We start from the raw sequence: 11,055 nt of genomic DNA, 5'->3' as shown, positions 1-11,055 counted from the left end.
TCCAAATATCAAGAACTTATTTTGATTTGAGCTGACTATGTTCCTGTAGCAAACAGATATAGGAGAAGCCTGCATGTAAAGTAGAAATCAGACTAATCCTCGGTAAAGAGGTTAGCTGGGATCATCAGCACTGAGATGTCCAGTGCCAGCAAAGGCCTGTATAATAGTCAAAGGATGATGTTTGTACTGAGATTGCTGGAAAGATAGAACTGTACAGACTATGCTACTAGAAGCCCCACATAGTGAAAATTCCAGCTAGCATCTGTTTCTGAAACCAGAGTAAACTCAGCGTTGACAATCCTAAGCTTACAATGCGTTGGAGAGATACCTTTGCAGAGTGTAAGTACAAACATTGGGGATGGGGTGGTGGGAATAACGCATAGCCATGAATGCATTTGTAAAATCATTTCTATTACACTGTGCTTATCACAGTGGGTGTCAAAAGTGAGCTAAAAAACCCAAACAAATGGACTTCCCCCAGGAACTTGATAATATTACAATCTGCAGAAACAAACAGGAGTGGTTTTGTGGAAAGAACTTTGCAAAGTATAATAAATGGGTGTTGTAGATGTGCAACAGGAGCAGACCTATTATCAGGCGGAGTAAGGCAGCTGCCTCAGGAAGAAGATTTTGGACATCATGAAAAGATAGCAAATTGCTCATGATTAATTCATCACTAGAGTGTGTTGACTGCCAAAGATATGGCAGGAACTACTTGTGTGACTGTCTGCCTCAGGTGCCACAATAATTTGGCTGGCATTGAGTTTTATTCAAAGGAGACAGACGACGTCCTTTGCTTCTCTGCCTCAGGCAGCAAAAATGTCTTGGGTGAGCATTGGTGTGCTGTATATAGCTTTGTGTATTGCCAGATGGGAACGTCTCATATAAAATCTCCCCTATTTTTGTTCTGATTATAATCTGTGCTTTCCTCCCAGGCAACTGAGTATTCTTGGTGTTTGATTTATTTTTTTTAATGGATTTAGAATTAAGAGATTAAAAGATCACCAAGACAAATCCAGAGATGCTCTTGTGGATGCTGATAGCATTTCAAATGAATTATCTGCCCTTCTAAAACTTGATGGCTTCTTTAAGTAATTGATCAAATCAAATAAATCAGCTTAAATATAAAACTAAAAACAACTGCCTGCCTGCCTCTGTGCAGTAAATAAAGATTATCTTGAGACATATGTCTGAACTGGCTTTAAAATTTAAAGTAATGTTTAATATATGATATATGTCTGTTGTCTATGTTCCTGTTCTTCCGCATCTAAAGTTCTTACCGTCACCACTTGTGGGTTATATTACTGTCTACCACTTTTGTAACTACAACAGCAATCTATTTCAAGACAAAAAAAAATTCTTACACAATCTCTACAATTCAAAGCATTAATCTGTTAAAGTCTCATGACAATCAGCAATGTATTGCAGTATCCAGTGTAACATTTACAAACTGCAGCACACAATGAAACTCCCTAGGGAAGTTTGGCTCTGTTATCTTCTCTGTTAAAACAACAAAACAACTGCAACAGCAACAGATCTGGATGAAGGGAAGCACATTCCATTTAAAGAAAACCATCAACAACTTGTTAAATTCCCCCCCCCCCCCATCAGTTCTGCTGATTGGTGACATTCAGTCCTTCTTTATTGATTTATATTTAAAATATTTCTGTACCACCTTGTAATTATTATTATTTTCAGGACCGTGTGCTGAAACTTGCAATAAATTCTATATGGTGAGACAAAATCCAGACAGGTTAAAATTTCAAGTTTACAGAGCCTAGCAATTTGGTTTTCCTCTTCTTTCTGTACAAATTCCCTCACTATTTGCCAGAAAGGCTTGTATTTTCATTGCCAACATCAGGAGGACTTGGAGATATTCCTGTTTAGATGCTTTGCATGTTTAACCTCCGCCTTGGTGATGACATTGTCTTCCCTTCCCCATGACTTCTCCTTTGAGATAACTTCCTTACCTGACTGTGGACAAAAGATCTAAACTCTCAGGACTCAATTCTCAGTTGAAATAACTACAATGAGATCAACAGAAGAATCCTACAGGACCAGTCTGAGACTGGCCTGGTCCTCTGTCATCACAATAGCCAACCAGCTACCTGTGGAAGCTCATAAACAAGGCAGGACTGATGCTACATGCCTCCACCCCACAACTGGCATTCACAGCTCTACTGTCTCTGATACTGGAGGTGATATGTAGTTGTTACCATGTAAGGGGTCATTCCCACTACCAAAAACTTTGGATTTTGATTCAAGCTATATGCCCCTCATTCCCACTGGATATTGATTCTGATTCTCATTTGATCGATTCCAGTGGGGAAAACCCGGGGCCAAGGCCAAAAGCATGGAATATTTAGGTAGCAGTTATTTTGAGGTTCTTTTGCGAAGAATCTATCCCGATGCGTTTCCAGTAAGTGGGAACACCAGATTGGCATCAATTGTTTCAGAAGGGAGGGGCAAATGGCAGAGGGATGTGTGTCATCCATCCCCAGAGATGTCACACACATACCCCGGTGCTGCCTTTTGAGGTCCTTTTAAAAAAAACTAATTGCAAAATTGATAGATTGGCAAAGCAACTACTTGCAAAGGTGAGTAGGTGCTAGGGGCCATTCTACCGATTTTGCAGTTAGATTTGCTTTTTAAAAAAGAAAAAAAGAACACCCCATCCTCCTCCTCTTCCCAGCTCCCTTTCTTCCTACCTTCCTACTATACTTCCCTCTTCCTGCCGTGCTGCCATTGCTTCTCCCAGGGGTTGTGGGGCTGGCAGTGCTGCTGCCACACCTCCACTCCTTCCCCGGAGCTGGTAGGGTAGGCAGGGCTGGCAGCGCACCTCTGCTCCTTCCCTGAGGCTGCTGAGGCAGGTGGGGCTGGCAGCGCACCTCTGCTCCTTCCCTGGGGCTGGTGGGGCTGGCAGCACACCTCCGTTTCTTTCCCGGGGCTGGTAAGGCTGGTGCTGCTGCTGCACCACCGCTGCCACTTCTCTTCTGGTGGGACTTCCGGCACTGCTGTCACGCCGGACAGCACAGGGCAAGTGGTGGCGGCAGCCACAGTACCAACGTTGGAAGCCCCACAAGCCCCGGGGAAGGAACAGAGGCACGGCAGCAGCACCGCCAGCCCCGAGAGAAGTGGGAAAGGACAGCAGGAAGGTAGGAAGGAAAGGGAGAGAGGGAGAAGGAACAAAGGAAGGGAAAGGAAGGGAAGGGAAGGAAGGAAGGGAGAGATAGGGAGAGAAAGGAGAGAGAAAGAGGGTCCAATCAGGACCTTCCGAAGGGGTCTGGGGAGAGGGGCTGGCTGAAGGGCTGCTCTGTCTTCCCAGTTCCAATGGAAATGACAAGTGTGCCACCTAGATAAATCGATTCCAAATAGGCCTCCTTTTCATAGTGAGAATGAGGGGCCTTTTGGAATAGAATGAAATAGCAGGGTAGAGCCAGATCCGAATGCAGGTTATTCCGCCAGTGGGAATGACCCCCAGAAGGCCTTTTCTTCCTGTTAATGGGTATGAGCACAACAATATAGTAAGTACTCATAGGCGCAGTACAGACCGCCCTGAAAAGGTGGGCTTAGAGGCTTCCAGTTTTCCTCCAGAGGGACGCCACAGCAGCCAAACCATGCAGCATCTTGTGTGGACACTGTCATCAGTGCACCATTGGCACACTGTGGTGTGTCAATGACGGAAGCGCAGTGCCCAGAAGTGCAGACACAGCACTGCGCTTGCGTTATGTGTGCACACCCTGTATGGATGTTGCTGCATAAAGATGGTGCCATCCATACATGCTAGGGTTCTGGAGCATGTGGTTGCTGCACGCTCTGGAACCCTAGTATCAGCGGCGGCACACTGTTTTTGGCCCGTCTGTCCCAGGCCATGGTCTGGAAGAATTCATCGCATTAAAAATCAAACAATCCAGATCTTTTTAAAAAGGATAAATGTCAACTGCACTTATACTTATACTAAAATGACAATGCAAATAACTTCCCTTCCCTTCCTTGGTGAAAGGCAGCATAGATATGAAATGAAATGAATAAATAAATAAAATTAAAAGGTACAGAAGCCATCTTCAGTTTTCACGCTAGCCACACTAATTTCTGGAGACACAAATCAGAAAAATATATATTCATATAACTTTCAAGGTAGTATTCTTACACTGAATTCTTCCTTCTTATTCTGCACACTAGAAAAGAAGGGCCAGGCGCTGAGACTAGGCCGCATCTATACTGCAAAATTAATGCAGTTTCCTGACTCTGCTTTAACTTCCATGACTATGGCATTCTGGGGTTTGTCGTTTTGTGAAATATTTAGCCTTCTCTCTCTGCAGGGACGTAGCCAGGATTTTGGGAAGGGGGGGTCCAGATTAAGTGCCACCATTATAATGGGGCTCGGGCACAGCGGCACAGTGGTGCACACCATTCATTATATCTAACGGAAGGGGGGGGCTGGGCCCCCTGGCCCCCCCCCCCCCCCACTGGCTACGTCCCTGCTCTCTGAAAGCTCTGGGGCTGCAACAAACTACAAATCTCAGGATTCCATAGGAAGGAGCCATGACAATTAAAGTGGTGTCAAACTGCATTAATTCTGCAGTGCTGCAGCGATCACAGTCATATGTTGAATTCTGACAACCATAAAGAGGACTGACTGTCACCATCAGTAGATAAAGGAAATAGTAAGGGGTTCATCACTCACCAGAAGGGCTGAAAATCTGTGGTTTGTTCAAAGGTGTGATGAAGTTCCACTGCAGAAGAGCATCATGTGTAGCAATACAAGGTAGAATCTAGTCATCAACAGCACTTAAAATCTGTCTTGCTCCTTTCCCTTCCTTCCTTCCTTCCTTCCTTCCTTCCTTCTCCTGCTTTTCTCCTTTCCTCTCCCAATACTCATTGCCTTGGGTAATAATGAATGTTCCCCATAACACAAAGGCCTCTCTGCCTACACCAATTAAATTCCCTTTTCATGATGAAAGGTTTTTCAGATTTGAAGGAGTAACCAAGGCAGAGCAGATGAATCTTGAAAACAGTAGAGAACTATTGAGAAGAAACTCTAAAGAAAGTTCAAGCAAAGTGTGTTGTTTCTGGATATCATTTCGGTTGTGCCAAAATCTCTAGCTGCCAGTTCTTTGTATTTAATGAAAGACTTAGTGGAACTGAAATGAGGGAACAAATGCCTCTTTTGAACACCCAAATTGGCTCATGCATTTGGTCAATGACATCTACTGCTGTCATTATTTTGCGGACTGCTTTTGCTTTCAGATGGAGATTTGGCAGGAATTCTGGTGCTTTCCTTCATGATTTGCTGGCTCATCAGAGACAGGCTGAAAGAAAAAAACCTGATGGGAAAGTATGTCTTCATAACTGGATGTGACAGTGGCTTTGGCCATGCCTTGGCTAAACACCTGGACAAGAATGGATTCTGCATCATTGCTGCTTGTCTCTCAGAGAGGGGAAGTCAGGAGCTTCGGGCCAGCACCTCTCAGTCCTTGAAGACTGTATTATTGGATCTGACTGACCCTTCCAGTGTGGATGAGGCTGTAAAGTTTGTGAGAGAAGAAACTGAGGGTGTAGGTAAGTGCATACCCTCCAATTGTCTCAGTTTGGCAGGAAACATGATCCATCATCACCCCACTTTTTCAGATCCTTTTAAATGTTCCAATTTCCCTCTTCTCCTCCCCCTTTCGCTTTTTGTCCTCAGCTTAGCAAATTGAGACTGCTGCCACACTGCAGAATTGATACAATTTGACATCACTTTAACTGTCATGGCTCCATCCTAAGGAATCCTGGGATTTGTACTTTGCACCAAAACCCAAACAGAGGCTTAACATCTCACAAACTACAAATCCGAGAATTTCATACAACTGAGCCGTCTTGGAAGAAACAGATTTTCTAGTTCCATTTCAAACCGGATTTAGAACGGGTTACGGAGTTGAGACTGCCATGGTCGCCTTAGTCAGTGATCTCCATCTGGGCATCAACAGGGGAAGTGTGACCCTGCTGATGCTCTTGGACCTCTCAGCGGCCTTCAATACCATTGACCACAGTATCCTTCTGGAACACCTGGGAGAGTCGGGTATTGGGGGCACTGCTTTGCAGTGGTTCTGGTCCTACCTCTTGGGCAGATTCCAGGTGGTATCACTTAGGGACAGTTGTTCAGCCAAGAGGGAGCTCAAGTCAGGTGTCCCTCAAGGCACGATTCTGTCCCCAATGCTGTTCAACATTTACATGAAGCCGCTGGGTGAGATCATCCGGAGACATGGGAGGGGTGTTATCAGTATGCTGATGACACCCAAATATATTTCTCTATGTCTCAGACTGATGCAGTGACTAAGGATGGCATCTCTCCTCTGAATGCCTATCTTAATGCGGTAATGGACTGGATGAGGGAAAACAAACTCAAATTGAATCCAGGTAAGATGGAGGTACTTGTACAGTCAGCCCTTCTTATACACAGATTTTTTTATACATGGATTCAAGCAGCCACAGTTTGAAAATATTCAAAAAAAAGTATAAATTTCAAATATCAAACCTTGATTTTCCATTTTTTTAAAAGGGACACCATTTTGCTATGTCATTATATTTAATGGGACTTGAGCATACACAGATTTTGTTATCCACAGGGGATCTTGAAACCAAACCCCAGCATATAACGAGGGTCCACTGTAATAGGGACCCCCAATCCAGGAATGGAGGTATGCCAACCAGTTCTGGCTGGGGTCACACTTCCCCTGAAGGACTCTGTCCACAGTTTGGGGGTGCTCCTTGACTCGTCTCTTCTAATAATAATAATAATAATAATAATACAGGAATATCCTTGCCCACTTACTTTTTTTGAAAACATGTGTGTCTCTCTGGCTATATATTCTAAAGGCTAAATAACATGGATATATAATTGTCTGCTAGAAGAAACATTTGGGAACTCAATGCTTCATAAGGCAGGATAGGAAGCAGAACTTTCCCTTTCAATTGATAGTAAGACCTGGGAAAATATATGGATTCGTTTACCATTTAAAACTAAGTCCATTGCCATTAAAGAGAATAATATCAAGTTGGTCCATCAATAGTACACCCGCCCTGTCAAATTAGCTCGTATTTCTACCAATGCTAATCCAAAATGCTGGAGGGGGAACCTTTGCACATATGTGGCTGGATTGTCCCTTAGTGCATGAGTTTTGGACAGAAATTTTACAACTGATCTCCAAGATCACTAAACAAAGAATACAATTATCCCCACTCCCGCTCCTGTTCTCCATTTTTATGACTGAAAATAAAGCCCTGCAGAATGAAGAACTTATTAGTTTGCTTCTGGCTGTTGCCAGGCTTGAGATAGCCAAGAACTGGAAAACTGGAAAGTTGAATATTGCAGGATGGTGGACTAGACTCTGGGACTTGTGGTTAATGGAGAAAATGGCAGACAATAACAACAGAGCGAGAGGCTTACACTCCGGATTGACCTTTCGTAAGATTTGGCACCCATTTATTGAATACATCCAGCAAGATTTAGTCTCTAGACATCCCTCAATTTTAGCTAAATTTTTATGGAAAGATGTCTTTCAGGATCCCTTTTATCTATCATTTTCAGGGTGATATCTGGGTTATTGCCTGCATTTATTGTTGTTTTGCTGTACTGTTTGTTGTCATGTTTTGTTTCAGAAACAAAAAGAGAGAAAAGAATTATCTTTATTCTTATGAAAATAATATCCTGTAGCATTCTGGGACAGGTTTCTGATCCCACTTTATCCATTCCTTCAATGATATTCTCTTCTTGCCTTCTGACAAAATTGACCTTTCTAAAATGCTCCATAGGACTGTATGGCTTAGTCAATAATGCCGGGAGATCCATGCCCATGGCCCCCACTGACTGGATGCAGCTGGAAGATTTCCGCACCACTTTGGAGGTCAACCTCATGGGACTCATTGGGATTACCTTGAAGCTCCTCCCACTTCTGAAAAAATCTAAAGGAAGAATAGTCAATGTGTCCAGCTTTCTGGGCCGACTGGCATGTATAGGTGGCGGCTATTGTGTGTCAAAGTGGGGAGTGGAGGCATTCTCCGATAGCTTGCGGTGAGTCCCTGTAGGTTTGAGGATAGTGGATTTTTGAAGAAATGTCTCTGTGGTCACATCTTATAAATATCTGGCAGCTCACATTGAGCTAATCTATAACTTAGCTTTGGTTAATGAGGAAATCAAATCTTAAATTACAATTTTAAATTACAGTACAGTTCGATTTTAAATTACAGTACAATTGTTTATTAATGTTTATACAATAGCACAGTTCTCCCCAACAAGACAAACTATAGGTGTGTTGGGACTACAGATCCGATAATCCCTGATCAGCATGGCAATTGGTTACCCTGGCTTGGGTTGAATGCTTGTGGTCCATTCATCCCCATCTCAGTATGGGGAATACTTAGTTGAGGGAAGCTGTAATAGCCAACAGTTGGGTCGTTGTGGGATTGGAGAGAGGAGAACAGAAACTCTTTAAAGATCATGATCAACATCCAGCCCTCACCATGTCAGCATATGTCCTTTAAAGTTGTTGCAGAATTGGGAATCCAGTTCCTCCTTGTACAGTGAGATTCCTCCATAGAAACCCAGCTGATGGCTCTGAGAGCTCATCCATGGCCAATCAGTGGCTGAGATGTGTATGCTGGGAACAGTTAGCTGCAACTGGAGGGAAAAGATGTCACACACACACACCCCAGACCTCCAGTACATGGAAGGGAAGGCTTGGTACAAGAATGCTCCACCAGGGTTCATAGAGGATCTTGACCCTGGTGGTACAGTGGTTAAATGCCATTACTGCAGCCACAATGTTATGAGTTCGATCCCAAAGGGCTCCAGGTGAACTCAGCCTTCCATCCTTTCATAGCTTGGTAAAATGAGTACTCAGCTTGTTGGGGGCAATTGGCTTGCAGATTGTAAACTGCTTAGACAGTGCTTAGTTCACCATCAAGCAGTGTAGAAATGTAAATGCAATTGCTATTGCTAATGCTGTGTTTCCCCCATGTAAGCCTGCTCAAGCTTTGTAATCTTCAGGGAAAGGCTTTCTCTCACTCTCACCGCCTCACAGTCACATTTGTCAAGGATGTAAGAGATGGCCTTCCTCAGTGGCTGCTCTGAGGCTGTAGAATCTCCTTCCACAGGACGGCAGGCTGGCTCCCTACTCTGCTTTCTATGGTAAACCAGTACGGGTTGCAATTTAAGTTTATCTATTGCTGAAGAAAGCCAATAGAAAGAAAATCATCTCATTTAAGATGTGGTGTTAGAGAAGAGTGCTGAGAATGTCATCAATGACCAAGAAGTCAAACAAATGGATTCTAGAACAGATTAAGCCCAAGATCTCCCTGATGACTAAATTGAGGTTGTCATACTTTGGTCACATCATGAGAAGGAAAACCACCTATGAGTATTCTTTGCCTAAGAAAACTCTATAGAATTCATGGGGTCGTTGACAAGTGACTTGAACATGTGCACACCAGTACGGCAAACATGTGCATACACATACACATACATTGACAGTAAAAGCAAAACCATTTACCCCAGTTGCTAGTGAACTGTTCCTCACTTTGCCACCGCTGGGGACAAACTTGTTCTTGGTTTTTTGCATCAAACACAGGATTCAATTAGGCTAACTACAAGATTCACTAGCACTCTATGAATGAGCTCCATTGAAAACAGCAGAATATAATCTAAAAGAAACAGGCAGAGGATTCTGCTGTAAATGCAATGCACAGTGAGTCCCAAGTACACAGCTAATGTTGCTCTCCTTCACCCAGTGCTAAACTATACATTATCCTTTCCAGACTTTTATTTTAATTCATTTGATGGCAGGCTGTGTACTGTGGGAAAGCACTTGTTTCTAGACCTTTGTGATCTGTTAACTATAGCTTAGAAGTTTTTTCATTAGGACTTCCATTGATAAAAGCTACCCTATTGCATAACCGTTTTCTGTTTTCTTTCTAGGAGAGACATGCATCCTTTTGGAGTTAAGGTGAGCGTTATTGAGCCAGGATTCTTTAAGACAGGAGTAACTCATTTAGAATCCATTGAGAGAGACTTGTTCAGGCTGTGGAACCAGCTGACTCCGGAAGTCAGAGAGTCATATGGGGATAAATACTTCATTAAGTGTAAGTGCTAAGCAGCAAGGTTTGGAGTGGCCTTGCACTAACACACACAGACACACCTGTGGAGAGAACACAGGCATATTAGAACCTTGGCACTAGCCAATGGGAGCAAAGCCAGGAAAAGGTGGAGGCTGCTCCCAGGAGTGAGTATATAAGAGGAAGGAGTAGGTTTGAAAGGGTTGTTGATGTTTGGTGTGACCTGCGTGATGAAGAGCCATTGAGGATAGATTAGGCTGCTGTGAGGGCAGCTGGAAAGGATTTTAGGTACCCAAGAAAGATGAAGAGTGTCCTTAATTATATTGTTGTAGTATCTGGCGGAGGACACAGTGTTTGGTGACTAGTGGAGTCTCAGGTAACCAGAAGTGTTATAAGATACAAAAGTATAATAAAGGTTCTATGGGAACTTAGTCTGTAAGGGAACAAATATATATATGGGGCTATGAAGAACCAATTACAAAGACAAGCTAAAGAAACTGTCAAACTGTGCAACTAATAAAGTATTTATACACCGTATCCATTGTGAACACCATCCACTAAAAGAGATACTGTATTCAGTCTGACTGGCAAATTTCTTATTTAGTTTCAGCAAGCAGCTGTCTGAAGTGATTTCAGAAACACATTAAAATGCTACCAACATCGAGAAAAGACTTTTAGGTTTGGGACACATTAGTCAAAGAATAGTTGGTGCCAAGCTGGGGGGAAAAATGAAACCTGGAGTGCTGGCATCTAAAATGAGTTATAGTGTAGGAGACACTTAAGAGAGACCTGAGTTCAAGTCTCGCAGTGAAGAATTGGTGGGATAGTGGCCATCGCCTTCACATAATTGGTGGCCGCAGTGGGATCAGAAAGACCCATTGGTCTGCCAACCAAGTAAAAAAGTTGGGTGGGTGAGTCTCACCTTCACAACACCCCAACCTGTATACTAGTTTTGCAAGG

General features: G+C 43.3%; 1 pseudogene; it reads left to right on the top strand.

Moving 5' to 3' along the window:
- Positions 1-258: 258 nt before the first annotated feature.
- The window catches only part of LOC121921742, a 12,942-nt pseudogene continuing 2,145 nt past the window's right edge, over positions 259-11,055 (top strand).

This window comes from Sceloporus undulatus, chromosome 1 (genome assembly GCF_019175285.1).
Source record: "Sceloporus undulatus isolate JIND9_A2432 ecotype Alabama chromosome 1, SceUnd_v1.1, whole genome shotgun sequence".
Lineage (NCBI taxonomy): Eukaryota > Metazoa > Chordata > Lepidosauria > Squamata > Phrynosomatidae > Sceloporus > Sceloporus undulatus.
Note: the sequence above shows the minus strand (reverse complement) of the source record. Positions and strands in the feature narration are given on the sequence as shown.